This window comes from Homalodisca vitripennis, chromosome 1 (assembly GCF_021130785.1).
Source record: "Homalodisca vitripennis isolate AUS2020 chromosome 1, UT_GWSS_2.1, whole genome shotgun sequence".
Classification (NCBI taxonomy): Eukaryota; Metazoa; Arthropoda; class Insecta; order Hemiptera; family Cicadellidae; genus Homalodisca; species Homalodisca vitripennis.
In genome coordinates, this window is record NC_060207.1 from 5,161,588 (window position 1) to 5,177,607 (window position 16,020).

The window sequence follows — 16,020 nt, forward strand, 5'->3', positions numbered from 1 at the left end:
CCTTATCATTTTTAGAACAAGATATATATTTGCGATTGTCCTAAATGGATGCACGCTTTATGTAGTTTAGATGAATAATCTATCTTTAATTTTTGTATTGTGAACTACAAAATTTATTTCTTCTAGTTGGTAATTCGGTTATAGAATGCGTTTGCAATAAAAACTATTTGCTTTTATTTTATCTTCATTATGTTTTAGCTTAGTGATAGTTTATAATAGAGAGTGTTATATATAACGTTTTTACGTTTCTGGACTAACAAATTCAGCAGATGATTTGGCAAATACAATAAATTCAAAATGATCTGAAGGTATTAATTGAAATTTTGAAAAACACTTAAATTCACATCATATTATATTAAAAACAGAACAACCTTCAGGGTTATTGAATGTATAGTAATTGCAAAGCCAATTAAGTATTGGTCATTGTAAAAACTTAAATGACATAGCTATAGTGAAAATAAATTAGGTATGATCATAAATTCAAGTGTCTTATTCATTTTCAAATAAAAAGCTATTTGACGCAGTTTTTTTATATATACGTATAAATATATGTAATAATGGGGGCTCGACGGACGTATTTTTGTTTCCAAGGCCCGCCGAATATGTCTACAGCCCTCTTTATTATTTATATGCTCATTAAAGTTGAGTAAAGAAATTTTAATAAAAGGGTTATAATTAATTGTCACACGTTACGCCATTGTTGAATTAGTTACTTATGTGTTTTAACTGTTCAGAGAACAGGGAACGAATAATATTCGGACACCCTGGAGCAAAAAGAAGAAAATAACGGTGGAGTTGAAATATTAGGCTGTCAGATTCAATTACAGGGGTATTATTTGGACTTCTCAATCGAACATTGTCCTGCGAATAAATAAGCAATAAGAGAGACATGATTAAGGTTCACCTGGTGATCCTGTGGTGAAAGTCCTGTTTTTTTAATTCACTTTCTCGGAAGTTTTTTTACACATATGAATCAAAATCATATGTATAAAAAGTAAATTATTTTTAATTATTCTGTAGAAAACCTAATACTTGAAGTGAAATAGGTCAAGAAAACTGAAGATAGTACTTTGTTTAAAGTTGTTATTGTTGATGGATGACTTGAAAGATCTTGAGCACTTACGTTTTATGTAACAATAAAGCATAAATCTACATTTAGAGGATTAAAATATATCCTCTTCTTCAGGTGTAATATTTCCTAACAAATTAATAAACAAAAATTCGGTAATGCATTGTCCCACTTAATTATATAAATGATAATTGGTATACGAACGGCATGGAGTCTAGACTGGAGAGAGTGAACCCAAGCGATGTCACACACAGATCAGGAGCCAAAAGCACATACACGTCACAACCCAACTAGCGAAGGTGAAGCATTGACAACGAACTCGATGTTGGCATTTCCTGTGGTGTTGCGGCGCGTCTCCTGAAACAAACAGACGAGGAACGCGATGGTCGTGGTGTGGAGGGGGAAAGGGCTGTCACCGGCAGCCTTACGTTTGCAACCAATGTCATGGTGTGTGTACTAACTTTAAAGATTAAGGTTTGCTTCATTGTTACAATCTTAGGTTTCATAGTTCATTCTTTTTTATATTTGTAGCCAAAGTTGCCCTCGACTGAAGGTTGCCTTAGCGGTTGGTCCGTTAGCTTTATGTATGTAGCCTCAATAAATATGCGTTTGAAACAATCTCCTCTCGGTGTATTATTTTTCCTACATCCTCGATTTTTACTTTGTTATTGTTAAATTGTTTTACTTGTTAAATAAAAATTACGATGACCCGAAATCCTACTACCCTTTAAACATAATACACGAAGTTATTTACAATATAGCAATAATTCCAAAGTATTTGTTTAATTCATGGCAGGCATACTTTATAGAATAATATGCCGTAACAATAAAAACCATTCATATAATGGTAAGTATAAAAAATTCAACTAAATACATAAACGTATATTTACCACAAGATAACAAAGAAGTAGTTTTAAATAACATGATAATAACATATTTGTTTAGAAAACCTTATATGAAATTGCCACCATCGGGCAGAAGCAATCTGCAGGCGCAGTTTCAATATTTGTTGTATACAACCAGTTTAAACACATAGTCTACCAGACTTGGGAGGCTTCACGTTAGCTCCACAGAGAACAACACCCAAGCCTGGACCTACACCCAGATATATCGATGTTTGCCATTCTGGTGGAGTACCAAAGCAAATTTCAACCGTCCAAGTTAACTCATAAACCCAAAAGTTAACTTTAAGGATATAGCTAAACGTGCCTGAGTTGCCTTAAGAAGTAAATACGACCCTTGATAAGAAACTTTCTCAATTACTATGGCTTACTTAAAAGAGAAATTAATTACTGTTTTTATTTCTTTACATTTTTTTCGATGATATTTTTCATCGGTAATGGGCGGATCGTTAAGACCTTGATTGTTTCTTAACGTTTTTTTTGAGAAGTTTAGGTTCACCTTTAATATTTCCTGCGAACAATATAGGATGCTCATGGAAAGAGGATATTGCTATTCCAATCCATTCTGGTTCGATGTCTGCTGAATAATTTATTTACGTGCCTTAGTAACTGATCCTTTAATAATTTCGTAGGAAATGTGAAATCTCTTATTATTAGCTATAGTTTGTGTACGGTACACAGCCTGAAACACTGAACAACAATCAGATGAAATGAAATGAAATGAAATGAAATGAAATGAAATGAAATGAAATGAAATGAAATGAAATGAAAATTCTCTTTATTTTTTCAGGCGAAGTTTAGGACTACATAGTCCTTTCTTACACTTAACCTGATTATTAGTATATGTAAGTACAAGCCATTTGTAATCTTTCAAAATAAAAACAAATCTCTTAACAAAAACAAAATTGCACTCTTAAATTTATAGGCCTACTGTGTATAAAATTAATACTTGATTACAAAATAATATTTGATGATACTTTTAAACAAACAAAATTTAGTCAAAATATACAATATTACAATATTAAAACATTATATTTTTTATTAAAATTATTTACTTACACTCACACATTCATTCATTCTGTCTGCAACAAATCATGACTAGCAATCCTCGGGCACCACGGCCGCGGACATCCGCTGCAAAAGATACAACTTAACAGCCGAAGCAAACCGATCCCGGCTCTCCAAGGATTTTAAAGGATCTGGAAGAGAATTCCACAAACGGCAAGCAGACACTACAAATGATTTATTAAAGACAGTCGTTCTGTGGTGGGGGATTCGCAACGTCGACGAGCCAGTGCGGGTGTTCCTTACGCCTTCTTCAATAGCAATGAACTTAAAATCGTTTGTAAAGTATTTTGGAAACCCGGTTTTAAGGATAGAAAAAAGTAAAATTAGGATTCGGAAAGCTCTTAGATCTTGCAATTTTTAACGTTGACATTAGTACATAATAAGGTGAGATATGCTCATCTCTCGCTTTAAATTAAACAAAAATCTTAAACAATAATTTTGGATTTTCTGCAATCTATTATTCAAAACCACAGTCATGTCATTAACCACGGCACAACAATAATGAGAGGAAGTGGGGAAATACGAGTGATTTAATTAGTAAAAGGCTTTATGTGGTGCGGTAGAAATCGTTGCATTCTTTTCAGCGTATGCACTGCTGCAAATACCTTTTTACAGGTATCTACAACGTAGTCGGTCCAGTCCAGCGTTTTCGTAATTGTCAATCCCAAACTTCTGACACTACTACAGTATGCTACAGCCTCTCCGTTTACCAATATTTCACGTACATTGTTAAAGTCAATTGTATTCAAAAGTCTAAAATGCCCAATTATTATGGGTTTAGTTTTGTCCGAGTTGAGTTTCAGTCCGTGCTTTTCAGTCCAAAGTACAATCTGTTGAATGTCCAAGTTAATGTTTTCAATAGTTTGGTTAATGTTTACTAACACTGCAGTGAGCATATATCTGTAAGTCATCAGCATAAGAGTGAAACTTCGTATGTGTCAGTACCTTGCTTATATCGTTAACATATAGTGAAAAAAGTAAAGGGCCAAGAATGGATCCTTGTGGAACACCACACACGGTAACAGGCTTCCAGTCAGATCTAATGTCATCAACCATAACACACTGCTGTCTTCCACCTAGATAAGATCCCATCCATGTAAGAACCTCGGTGGAAAATCCTATATGTCTCAATTTTTCTACTAATAAAGTGTGATTAAACAGTATCGAAAGCTTTAGAATAGTCAAACTGTACTAATACAGTGCACTGCCTTTGATCCATGGCAAACCGGATGTCATCTGTAATTCTCAATAACGCAGTTTTCAGTACTGTGATACTGTCGAAATCCAGACTGATAAATGTTAAGAATATTTTGCGATTGTAGAAATTGAGTAATTTGACAATGCACTATTCGTTCAAGACCTTTAGATAAAGCAGGCAAGATGCTGATAGGCCTGTAGTCTTGCGGAAAAGCAGGTGATGGGAATCTTGTTTAGTGGACGGATTTGGGCAATCTTCCATATATCAGGGAAAATACCAGTTCGCAAAGATTCATTAAAAATTAAAGTAAGAGATGGAAGTATAGCGAACAAGACAACGTTTCACCAGTCGAATTGATATGTCATCAGCACCAGTTGCATTGGTACTGATTCTGTTGATTACATGCAGGACATCCAACTGCATCACTGGCTTAAATTTGAATAGAGGATATGCATGCTCCGTGGGGGCAACTTTGTAATTGGTTGATGTAATTTTTGCAGAGCAACATTATTATTTGGTCGAGAAAATTAATAGAAAGTAATCATTTAAATCATTCAAGGGAACTTGGACTGGGACTGAAGAGGGCTGCTTGCCAAAGCCCAGCTTTTTCACATTACGCGCCACATGATCGTTGAAGACTGTTTCTTATTAGCAAATAACGTGTTGATGTATCTCAATCTAGAATTTCGAAGGCTCTGCTTAACCCTGTTTCGGAGTCGGCGATACTGATCCATGGCCACCGCATCACCAGTCCTCCTGGCTTTCCGATAGACTGCGTCTCGTTGAGGCCATTAAATTTAAAATGTCTTGAGTGAGCCAAGGCACTGGGCGCCTTTTATTCACTCGTTTTTTAACAATTGGAGCATGCTTGTTGAAGAGTGACAGAATCAATGAGTTTAATGTGGCAACCATTTCATTAACGGTCGACTGAGTTTCTACAGAGTGCCATTGGTGCTTGAAGTACATCTTCTAGAAGACATCCTCCATTCAAACGCCTAAAATCCCTATATTTCAAGAATCTTTCAAAAGGCTTAGGCGTTTTATAGGAAAGCACACAGAAAAATTAAGATCGTGTTTTGAAACTGCAGGGATTGGAAGTTGCCCTTTGTGAACAATATCATTAAGATCGCTAACTGCTATAATGTCTAATAGGGTGTGGGATTCAGCAGTGTGGTGTGTAGCGTCCAGTGGTACAATAGTCATGTTTGCAACAATTAAACATAGTAGTCAGTTGTTTTGTAATCATTGTTCTGTGTTTTCATGAGTAAATCAGTGTTCATGTCACCCATGATTAGGACACGACTGTAGCACGGCATCAGGCGCAATAGAACATCCTCAAAGTCAGTCAGATGTCCAATCTTAGGAGGGCGGTAACAAACTCCCAGAAGTAGGGCATCTGAACCAGACAATCCAATTTCTAAGAACAGATATTCAGGTCTAGCCGAGTACTCCTGAGGTGAAGCATCCAGTAATTTAACCCTTAAAGTTTGTTTGGTGTATACCGCAACACCTCCACCCCCCTTTATTGATTCTGTCGTTTCTGTGGAGAACGTATCCACTTATTGATACCCCACTACTGGGAATACTCGGCTTTAGCCATGACTCTGATATTAAAATAATGTCAAAAGTTTGCTGCCGAAATATAGCACTGATATCATCCACGTGCCCCCTCAATGACTGAGCATTAATATGGGCAGCTTTTAGTTGTTTGGGATAAGGGGACAGTTCATGTAGCAGGACTTGAGCGGTATCAGGCGGAGGAGTGGATGGGGGAGGTGTAGGAGAAGCCGGTCGGAGTCACTGTCAGCCGCGGACATCCCCACAGCTGGAAGCCGCGACCGCCGCGCGCCGCCCCGCCACCAGACCACGCTGCTACAGACACACATACACACACATTCATACAATCCTTTCATTTCAACACAATACATCAATATGAAAAAAATAAACAAATATTCCATATTAGATGCGAAGAGAACGAAATACACACAGCCTTGCACTCCATAGATAATACTAATAAATATATACAGTGGTACTAAAAATAAAGTAGGAGAGAGAGAAAAATAATTGATAACTGATAAGTTGAAATACATGTATAAATGGTATTTAAATAATAAACTTTTTTAACAGAAACAAAATACTACTTGTTAAACATGAATAAATCAAATAATTACGTATATTGTATACAACATAGAATAAAACTCAAAATTCCTACAAATAATATTATATTGTTGTCCTAAAACTTAATTATACACACATATACAAACTCACTACTAAATTACTAAATTTAAAACGTACTGCATACAACCTCGCAAGAACATGGTACATGTATGCCCGCAATATATATATACAATGCCTGCTAAATACAATCCTGTACCCAACACACAAATACACACACACAGCTCTACGCCCACACATACAATTCAAGAAAAATATTCACTCATTTTTTAAGACATTAGACATAAGACATTAATCTACTATATTAAATCATTACATTTAGAATTCAATTTATGTCGTTATGGAGATGAGAGAGGGATAAACACTAATTGTCCAATGACCATGTAGCCGAGCCCCTTTTCTTTCTCAGAGGTTATCCATTTACGCGGCCGTCTATGGTCCAGACATTTCGCGCCCCATGCTTGGCGATCGCCTGCTGGAGCAGCTCTCGCCGATGGAGCGTCAAGTCCTCCCTAACTGTCACTGGAGTCCCCTTCAACTTCTTCTTGTTTATTGAAGACCTCCCTCCGTACACGGTAGCTGACAAACCTGACGATGATGGGCCGTGGTTTCGCCGGCCGCGGGTCATCAGGCCGGCGAGCAGCTCCGACGCGGTGGGAGCGATCTATGTCGGCCAGGCTAACACTGACTCCCAACCTCTCGGTAAATAATTTTACCATCATCTCATCTGTGTCCTACTCCCTGTTCCTCCTTCACGCCAAACACCCTCAAGTTGTCGCGCCGCTGATACTGTTCGAGCTCATCAGCTCCTCTGAGCCCAACCCCGATTTACAAGTGACAGCTGTTGTCTAAGTCCCCGCCACCTCTGCCTTTAATAATTCTATTTCTGCCAGCGCATTTTGGACGGTGGCGTTGAGAGTGGCAGACACTGTCTCAGAGACCTGAGTCGCCACGAGCTGGACAATACGCGCAACAACGCTGTCGTCTGATAAGGCAACCCGGACGGCAGCTATTGTGGAGGCCTGCCTGCTATCAGGGCTATCTGATAAGGCCGGGTCAGACACAGCTCGCTGGGCAGGTGGCTTGACCTTGGACCCTGCTCCACTGCCACTACGCGTCTTGACAGGGCGAATGGTTAACTGACATTTTTAAACTTTATCAAGTAATTAATATCAATTGATAAGTAAGTTCACACTATTGTCTTACCCTTACACACCCAAAGGTCGACACAACCACTTAGTCAAAAGTCCAACAAACTCTAATAACTTTTTACCACTAAAATTTAATATTTAAGCGGAGCACAAACGAAGCACGTGTGTAGGCTACTCTATCATGATCTTATCTCCAGATAGATGGGGTTCGTTGAAGCAAATAACGTAACATATCACTGTTAGTGTGAAAAGTGAACAAAGCAATCCCGTAGTTTCATTATTTTACGGAATAGAGGGAGTAACAGATGATTGGAGGAGGAAAATTATTTCACTTTAATTTTACCAAATATATGATTAAAATAGCAGTATACCTGAATTAATTATCAATAGTATGATTTGAAAGAAATTACGTACAACCATACAATAGAAATAATATCATCACTAGATGTTTATTTCACTTCTGTAGAATTAACCAGAACAACAAACTGTATTGTTTATAACGTCAAAACGTTTCAAACTGAAGGAACAATGCGGAATTTATACTCAACTTTACAAACCTGTAGTGGTTTTATGTTTTGTTAGACAATGACAGCAGACAATGGTTCGTCCAGTATTGAATGAATACCAAATAATCTTATCATATTTATTTATCTGTTTTTATACAAAATCAATATTCTTTTAATGCTGTTTATGTGTATTTAAAATTTGTTGTAATAAATAATTTGTTATTTTAACTTTTGAAGTATTAGAGTGGTAACATTACACTAAAAAAGTCATTATTTCTTATCCATTTAAAAAAACATACCTATAAAAAGTGTTATGATCAAATAACATTTAAGACTAAATAATAAAATGAAAAATGATTTTTGTGAACGGTGTTGCAAAATCATGTTTTACATCGAATTACAAAATTTGTTGTTTTGATTTACTCAATGTTTAGAACAAATATTTGATTCTGTAATTTACGTAATTCAAAGCATGATTACGTGGAGCTTATGTAATTTTGATTATTTCTATTAATTTTGAATAGACAGATATTCCTATTCCTTTTGTCCGGCAGATATTCGTTGGAAATAAGTTTTCAAAAGAGACAAAGGTTACATATAACTCAGCTGGTATTGGGAGTTTTGCAAAGTTATTAACATCACCATAGTACAATTAGTATATAGTGTCTTTATTCACATTTCATATATAAGGTGGGAGGTCTTAGTTTGGTCCCATTGTCCTATTTATGTTCTGTAACTTAACCTTGAGCTCTAATTTCATTGTTTATTGTAGCTATAAATGTGGCTTCTATGTAAATATAAATTAGCTGAATGATTACACATATTGTAAAATGCGTTTCTATTTATAAGAACCATTACGAACAAATTTGTTAACCTTTTTCTCTTCTATAAGAAATATAGAACCACTTATAAAAATTTCAAAATAAAAATGGGTTGAAGGAAAATTGTAAAATAGGTTTCAGAAGCATTCTGAAAGACTCAAACAAAGTTATTACAGCAAAAATATGTATAAAGTGGAACGTGTATAGAATAATTTTCACTTTAATAACAAATTGCCCTCAACTAAAAATTTTGGACACTTTGTTTAAGAAACTTTTATTTTGAAAAGGGCATTCAGAGAAACCAGTACTCGCCCTGAAGAAGAGTACAGCTACATCTAAACCATAGAACTGATCCGACACTTGGGAGGTGCGGCTCAAGTAAACAAATTCCAAATAAACAATTCAAAAGACACAAACTAGAATTTTGTGAAATGGATAGAGAAGTTTTCCGAAAAAGAAACCGTCTTAAACCGTCAATCCTCTATCGTACTAGTTATAGTGGAAATTTATATACTCCAAATAAATTAAAGATATATTTCGTAATTTGTTTTAATAATGACAAGTCAGAATTTTTAATATTAGTTATATAAGCGTCAGCTTATGAAATAAGTATAACTAGAAAGAACTTGTAACTCTCAATGTTCAATCGCTTCATGTCCTTGGTTAATTTTATGATAACCATTTACATATATGACGGGCATTTAAAGTTTATAGAACTAAGAGGTATCTGAAGAACGGAAGTATCCACCAAAGTTAATACAAACGCTGATAGTTTTCTTAAATTCTTAAAGTGTTCACTGGAGATACGAATAAAATATTCGTAACTGTGCTGAATACATCACACATATGCACCATGGAGGAGGGACGCCGTCCTTGACTGTTTGATTTGTAATTCAATATTGTTAGAATTACAAACCAATACTTACACCCGAGGCTATTTGTCCTTGCAGTATTATATAGAAACGTTTACATTCCTGTAGTCTAAAATTATGTTAGCGGTGGAAAGAATTATGATGGGGAATGAAACAAGTATTTTTAATTCGTCTCCTTAATGGATTTGAAAATTGTAGCATAAACAGCTCAGTCATTTACAGTTGATAAGATGTGTGAAAAGTGTAATACTTTTTTCTCAATAGCAGTACAATAAATAGCTCGTTTTAAACCTTAGCAAAGGATAGAACGGACTTGATTGGTTAATGTAATTGCTTATGCGCCTGTTATCACATCACGGTAAAACGGTAATTAGCCTTTCCCTATACACGCCAACACTGAAGAGAAAACAGCCGTATTAAACTTCGGATGAATAAAAAATTCAAAGAAGTGAACATGAGGTCATCAGCAACCAGCTGAGAATTGAATTACTAGAATTATTGAGCAGACTAAAACACACACACACACACACACACACACACACTCACATATATATATATATATATATATATATATAAACCTGTAATACGAGAAATTGAGGTATAAATATACAATTGCAAATATTTTAAAATTATTCCTTTAATATTTCATTAATGGAGTGTAAAACGTAGTTAGGTAACTGTTATCATTTCGCACTGCAACACAGCCTTGGATTTACAAAAGAAAGTGAGAGGGAGAATGTATTGTTAGCAGCATGTTCAGTCTGTCACTGCGGTGAACTCAGCTGATACCGAAGTACCATCTCCAAGTTTTCTCGGTGTGACTGTTTATTTTTGTATCTTCAACAACAAGAAACTCGCTCGCGAAATGGGATGGTTCTGAACGGTTGAGTCTCCAATATAAAATCTCAAGAGAGAAACTCATTGTTAACGGCAACAGAAGCGAACCTTTTGAGATAGACAGATTGTTACCGTCCAAATGTCGCTACCAGTCGAAATGCTTCCACGGTGTACTTTAAAATACACGAATTTAAAAGCAAAAGTTGTCATATCTTAATACGTAATGAATACTAAAGGTTGATTATTTTAAAAGCAGTAGTGTTTATTCAGTAGGTTTAATTTTTAAATTTGAACAATTCCTAAAGTACGATTAATAAAATATTTTTGCATCGCAAAATTTGTAAAAAAAACTATTAATTACGTTCTATGTTAAAATGTACTAAATCAATGTTAATCCATAACTTGTGTGTGACTTTGTACTTATCTGTAAACCCTAATGTTTAACCCAAGGCATTTTTCGTTATGTTTATCCGATATAGCCCGTAAAAAATTAGAGATTTTATGACCTCGTCTATAAAATTAATGCGAGTTTTAACTCGTCTTCCGGTACATTGACTCAAAATGTCAAACTGAGATTTAAGTCACGTTTTAATCTATTATTATTTGTGAGAATTCAGAGAGAAAACAGGAAATACTAGCATTGTACTTGGAATATCTGCCATCTGTCACAAAACAGGCAAAAACATAGCCTAATTCAATAATACTAATCACGACTGGAGATTTTATTTTTGTACAAGTTGTATATTGAACTTCCCATTACCAAAGGGAATTTTCTATTAAAAATATTGTTAGAATTACAAATCATTTTACTGTTAAAATAATATGAACCTACGCGTATGTTATTAAACTTTAGACCAACCATTTTCGCTTCGTAACTCATATTGGGATATTAATTTTCAATTCAAACTCTCCACGTTCATCAATTTTTGTTCCCTCTCATTAATTACAAACCATCAGTTATATTCAAACAATCATTTCCTGCCAAGTGTCGACTGTGCTGCAGCCATTGTGCTTGTTTTCCCATAAGAACAATATTTAGCCTCGTGCCCCTATGTTTACGATCATATTTTCCGTCGTATAATGTTGTGAAATTGCTTGTTTTTAAGATATAATTAAAGTATTCCTACTCTGTTTTTTGTATTAAAAAATATTTTTATTGGTAATTTACCTGAACTTTATCCTTTAAATATTAAAAAATAAAATTTTAGACCGATGAACCTGTTGGATGCGTATTAATAATCTGTCTTATTGATCGCATGGTCTAAAGCAAGAACGCATATCATTTTAAACGTTTCTTATGGGAATAACTGAGTGTCGGTTCTCTAAAGTCAGTTCTTAATTATTAATGCGAGTCAGTTTCCTGGCAACTTTATCCAACCAAAATCACTTAATGACTCTATCACTGACTATAGACATTTTAAGTTACTGAATATACTGAATATACATTTTAAGTTATTGATTATCTATATTACAAATACATTAAATATGACAAGGTCGTGGTACACCACACCACGTGACTAGGAACAGGCTTCGCTGATGTTGCATGCAACATTTCAAGTGTAGCTTAGATTGTTTTATTTATGTGTTTGCAATTTTCTCATTGACATTGTGGTTCCCCATTTACGTTTGTAAATGATCTGCTAAATCTCATATAGTTTTAACTTTTAACAACAGGAATACGTATCATGGACTTGCCTAAAGGTCCAAAATTTTTATTTAACTGATCATGTGTTAGAATACGTGTGCACCTGGACCACTTAAGCGTGTAGTACAGAGACGTTGCTGGCGCTTTGATTCACAACTGAACATGTGTTTGAATGTACGGGTTAGAGTACGTGGCAATAAGTATCTTGGCCACTTAAGCGTGTAGTACAGAGACGTTGCTGGCGCTTTGATTCACAACTGAACACGTGTTTGAATCTACGGGTTAGAGTACGTGGCAATGAGTATCTTCACCACTTAAGCGTGTAGTACAGAGACGTTGCTGGCGCTTTGATTCACAACTTAACATGTGTATGAATGTACTGGTTATAGTACGTGGCAATAAGTATCTTGGCCACTTAAAAGTGTAGTACAGAGACGTTGCTGGCGCTTTAATTCACAACTGAACATGTGTTTGAATGTACTGGTTATAGTACGTGGCAATAAGTATCTTGGCCACTTAAGCGTGTAGTACAGAGACCTTGCTGGCGCTTTGATTCACAACTGAACATGTGTTTCAATGTACGGGTTAGAGTACGTGGCAATGAGTATCTTCACCACTTAAGCGTGTAGTACAGAGACCTTGCTGGCGCTTTGATTCTCAACTGAACACGTGTTTGAATCTACGGGTTAGAGTACGTGGCAATGAGTATCTTCACCACTTAAGCGTGTAGTACAGAGACGTTGCTGGCGCTTTGATTCACAACTGAACACGTGTTTGAATCTACGGGTTAGAGTACGTGGCAATGAGTATCTTCACCACTTAAGCGTGTAGTACAGAGACGTTGCTGGCGCTTTGATTCACAACTGAACACGTGTTTGAATCTACGGGTTAGAGTACGTGGCAATGAGTATCTTCACCACTTAAGCGTGTAGTACAGAGACGTTGCTGGCGCTTTGAATCACAACTGAACATGTGTTTGAATGTACGGGTCAGAATACGTGGCAATGTGTACCTTGACCACTTAAGCGTGTAGTACAGAGACGCTGCTGGCGCTTTGATTCACAACTGAACAGCTGTTTACATTTAATCAATCGCATGCAATACATCTGACAAGCCTGCCTCTACACCATTTAGTCTGATACAACCGATAATATTTACTTTCTTAAATACAGTGTGTCCATAAAGATTGGAACATATAAAGATGTTCTATTTTTCGATTTAATAATACATACTAAATTTTAGCTTTGATTAGATAGTTCGGCTAAATTTGTTAGTATTACATGTGTTAAATGTCATATTATTGTACTCAACTTGTATACAAACGTAATTATTCGGCAATTTCGTGTTGCCATCTTGGTTACTTTAGTCAATATAAAGATTTACTCTCAATGTCATTGAACCGAGAGCAAATTTGCATTCTATAAGCACACATCCTGGTTTTTATTGGAATTGTTGAAGGAATTGTTCCCTAAATGAAATCGATTGTCAATTTTGTAGGAAGTCAAACTGAGAGTGCTTCATAAGGATTAAAATTTGAATTAATGAATTTTTATTTATATTATATATTTCTAGATTTCTACTCTCAATGCATGTGAATTGACAAGCTGACATACACACCAGTTATATAAACACCAGCAAATGAAAAAAATATATAAAACGACAATTTGTACATGGTTAGGTGACGCTGATTTATTATTTTATCAAACCGTATCTGGCAATTGGTTTTTAAGTGTGTCTTAAGCTAAGAAAAGTATGCCTCGGGAAATATCTAATATTTTTCACACTTTTGATACCTTACAATTTGATCTCCACCTAATCAGCGCGGCTGACAGTCAATTACTTTCTTACTAGTAGTTTCTCTATCGAATTCAAGAACAACCAGTTTGTCCGTTTATGAAATGCAAATTTGTTCTTGGCTTGTGGAATATGATAGTATCTTATGGAGTAACATGCGTTAAAGTTTAATCCACAGTCTAAAGTCTGTAGTTCGCTTCGTTCTCAAGACATCGTATATAAAAACAGACAGATAAAAAATCAGAAATTGATATTTGTAACCACATAGGTAATAGAGTAACTTTGAGTAAACTTTTAGTTTTTGGTGGCTATCACGACCGCCATCTTGTATGTGATGTAAGTGTAGAATTTAAATAAGTGTGGTCGCATGATATATAAATTGAAATTGTTCCATTGTTTAATGTATTCAAGTTCCATAGTAAAAACGTGTAAAATAATCTTTACCGTTAGTAGGCTGTAGGTTTATTGAGGTATAGTTGTATCGGTTATTCAGACCAAATGAATACGTGTAGCTATCTTTATTATTAGAGCTAGTAGCAAAGATGTCGTCAGGACGTGTGAGGCTGGAACATGTAGTGAATTATTTTATGGTTATTATTAACACATATTTATGATCTAATTCAAAACTTGCATTTCTGTTAGATATTGTATAGATATGTCAGGAGTTTCAGATCAGGCAGACATCGCTGGTCAGATCTAAAGTTATTTGATATCCTGTAATATTGTAAAGACAAAAACATTATACATTTTTACAATAATACATCAGCTATTGCATTTTTATGTAATGTAACGAATATCCACAAATATTACACTCATAAAACTTGTTGAAAACAACTGTGTCTAAATATGTCACTACTGCAGAAACTTCCTGAAATCACAAAAATCGCATTAACATTGTTTTTAAATCAGCTTTAAAAATCTCAAAAATAAACTTAAGCAAAGCTAAGAATAGTCTGCAGGATTTATCTGGATCCTTACGTATACAAAATAGATCTTCAGGATTTCGTTTTCAAGTGTCCTGACGGTAATTTGTCCTGGATGTTCCTCTATCCAGAATCACTTGAGGAACTGAAAAAAATTAATTTCTGTTCGCCTGTCCGTTTTCACGATATCTGGAGAATGAACTGACTTGTGGATCTGAAAATCTCGTATATTGCTACATAACCCACGTCACGTTTAATGATGATGCATATAAACATAAATTAACACACGTATTTTATTAATTTAGTTTACATATTAGGTGCGAAATGATTTCTTTACATTTATTACGCAATGCGTAAAACAGACATTGTCTCGTGGTGATGATTTACTTATAAAATGAAAAAACTACATTATAAATATTTGGGTTCCCAATCAAAGATTATGAGGCATACCGTGCGCACAATCTTATCACCAGAGAGATCTACCGTATGCTTAAGCATTGTTCACTCAAACTGAGATACATTATACAAAAACAAATAAATTATTAGCTACAATTACTAGCAAAAAATTCTTTTAAATGTACAAGAGAAGCAATAATTGTTATAGGCAGAAGCGATATCGTGATAAAGAATACTCCAAAATAAATTATTTGTCGTAATTAAAATAGTACTAAAACGTTTGCCCTTTGAGAACAGTAACTGGTTGTACATGAAAGGCTGTAATTTTGTTTCTGAAAGTCTGGTGAATATTTAATTTAGGTAACTTCAAATAGGATGTCTAACTCAATACGTGTATCGGATTGATTGTGCCCTTACTGAGGCTTTGAGAATGAAGTGGGAGCTTATATGGTGACACATTTATAATTATATTTAGGACGTAAATAAGATAATATTATTTTTAAAAGATTATTTAAATGAGGATTAAGGGAATAAATAGCTTTTATTATTTGGTGTGTACACGTAATACTATAATAAATCATATTTTGAGTAATAGTATAAAATAAATAAAAATACGTAAGAATTTTTAAGTAGTAAAAAGAAATAGTAAAATAATTAGGAATT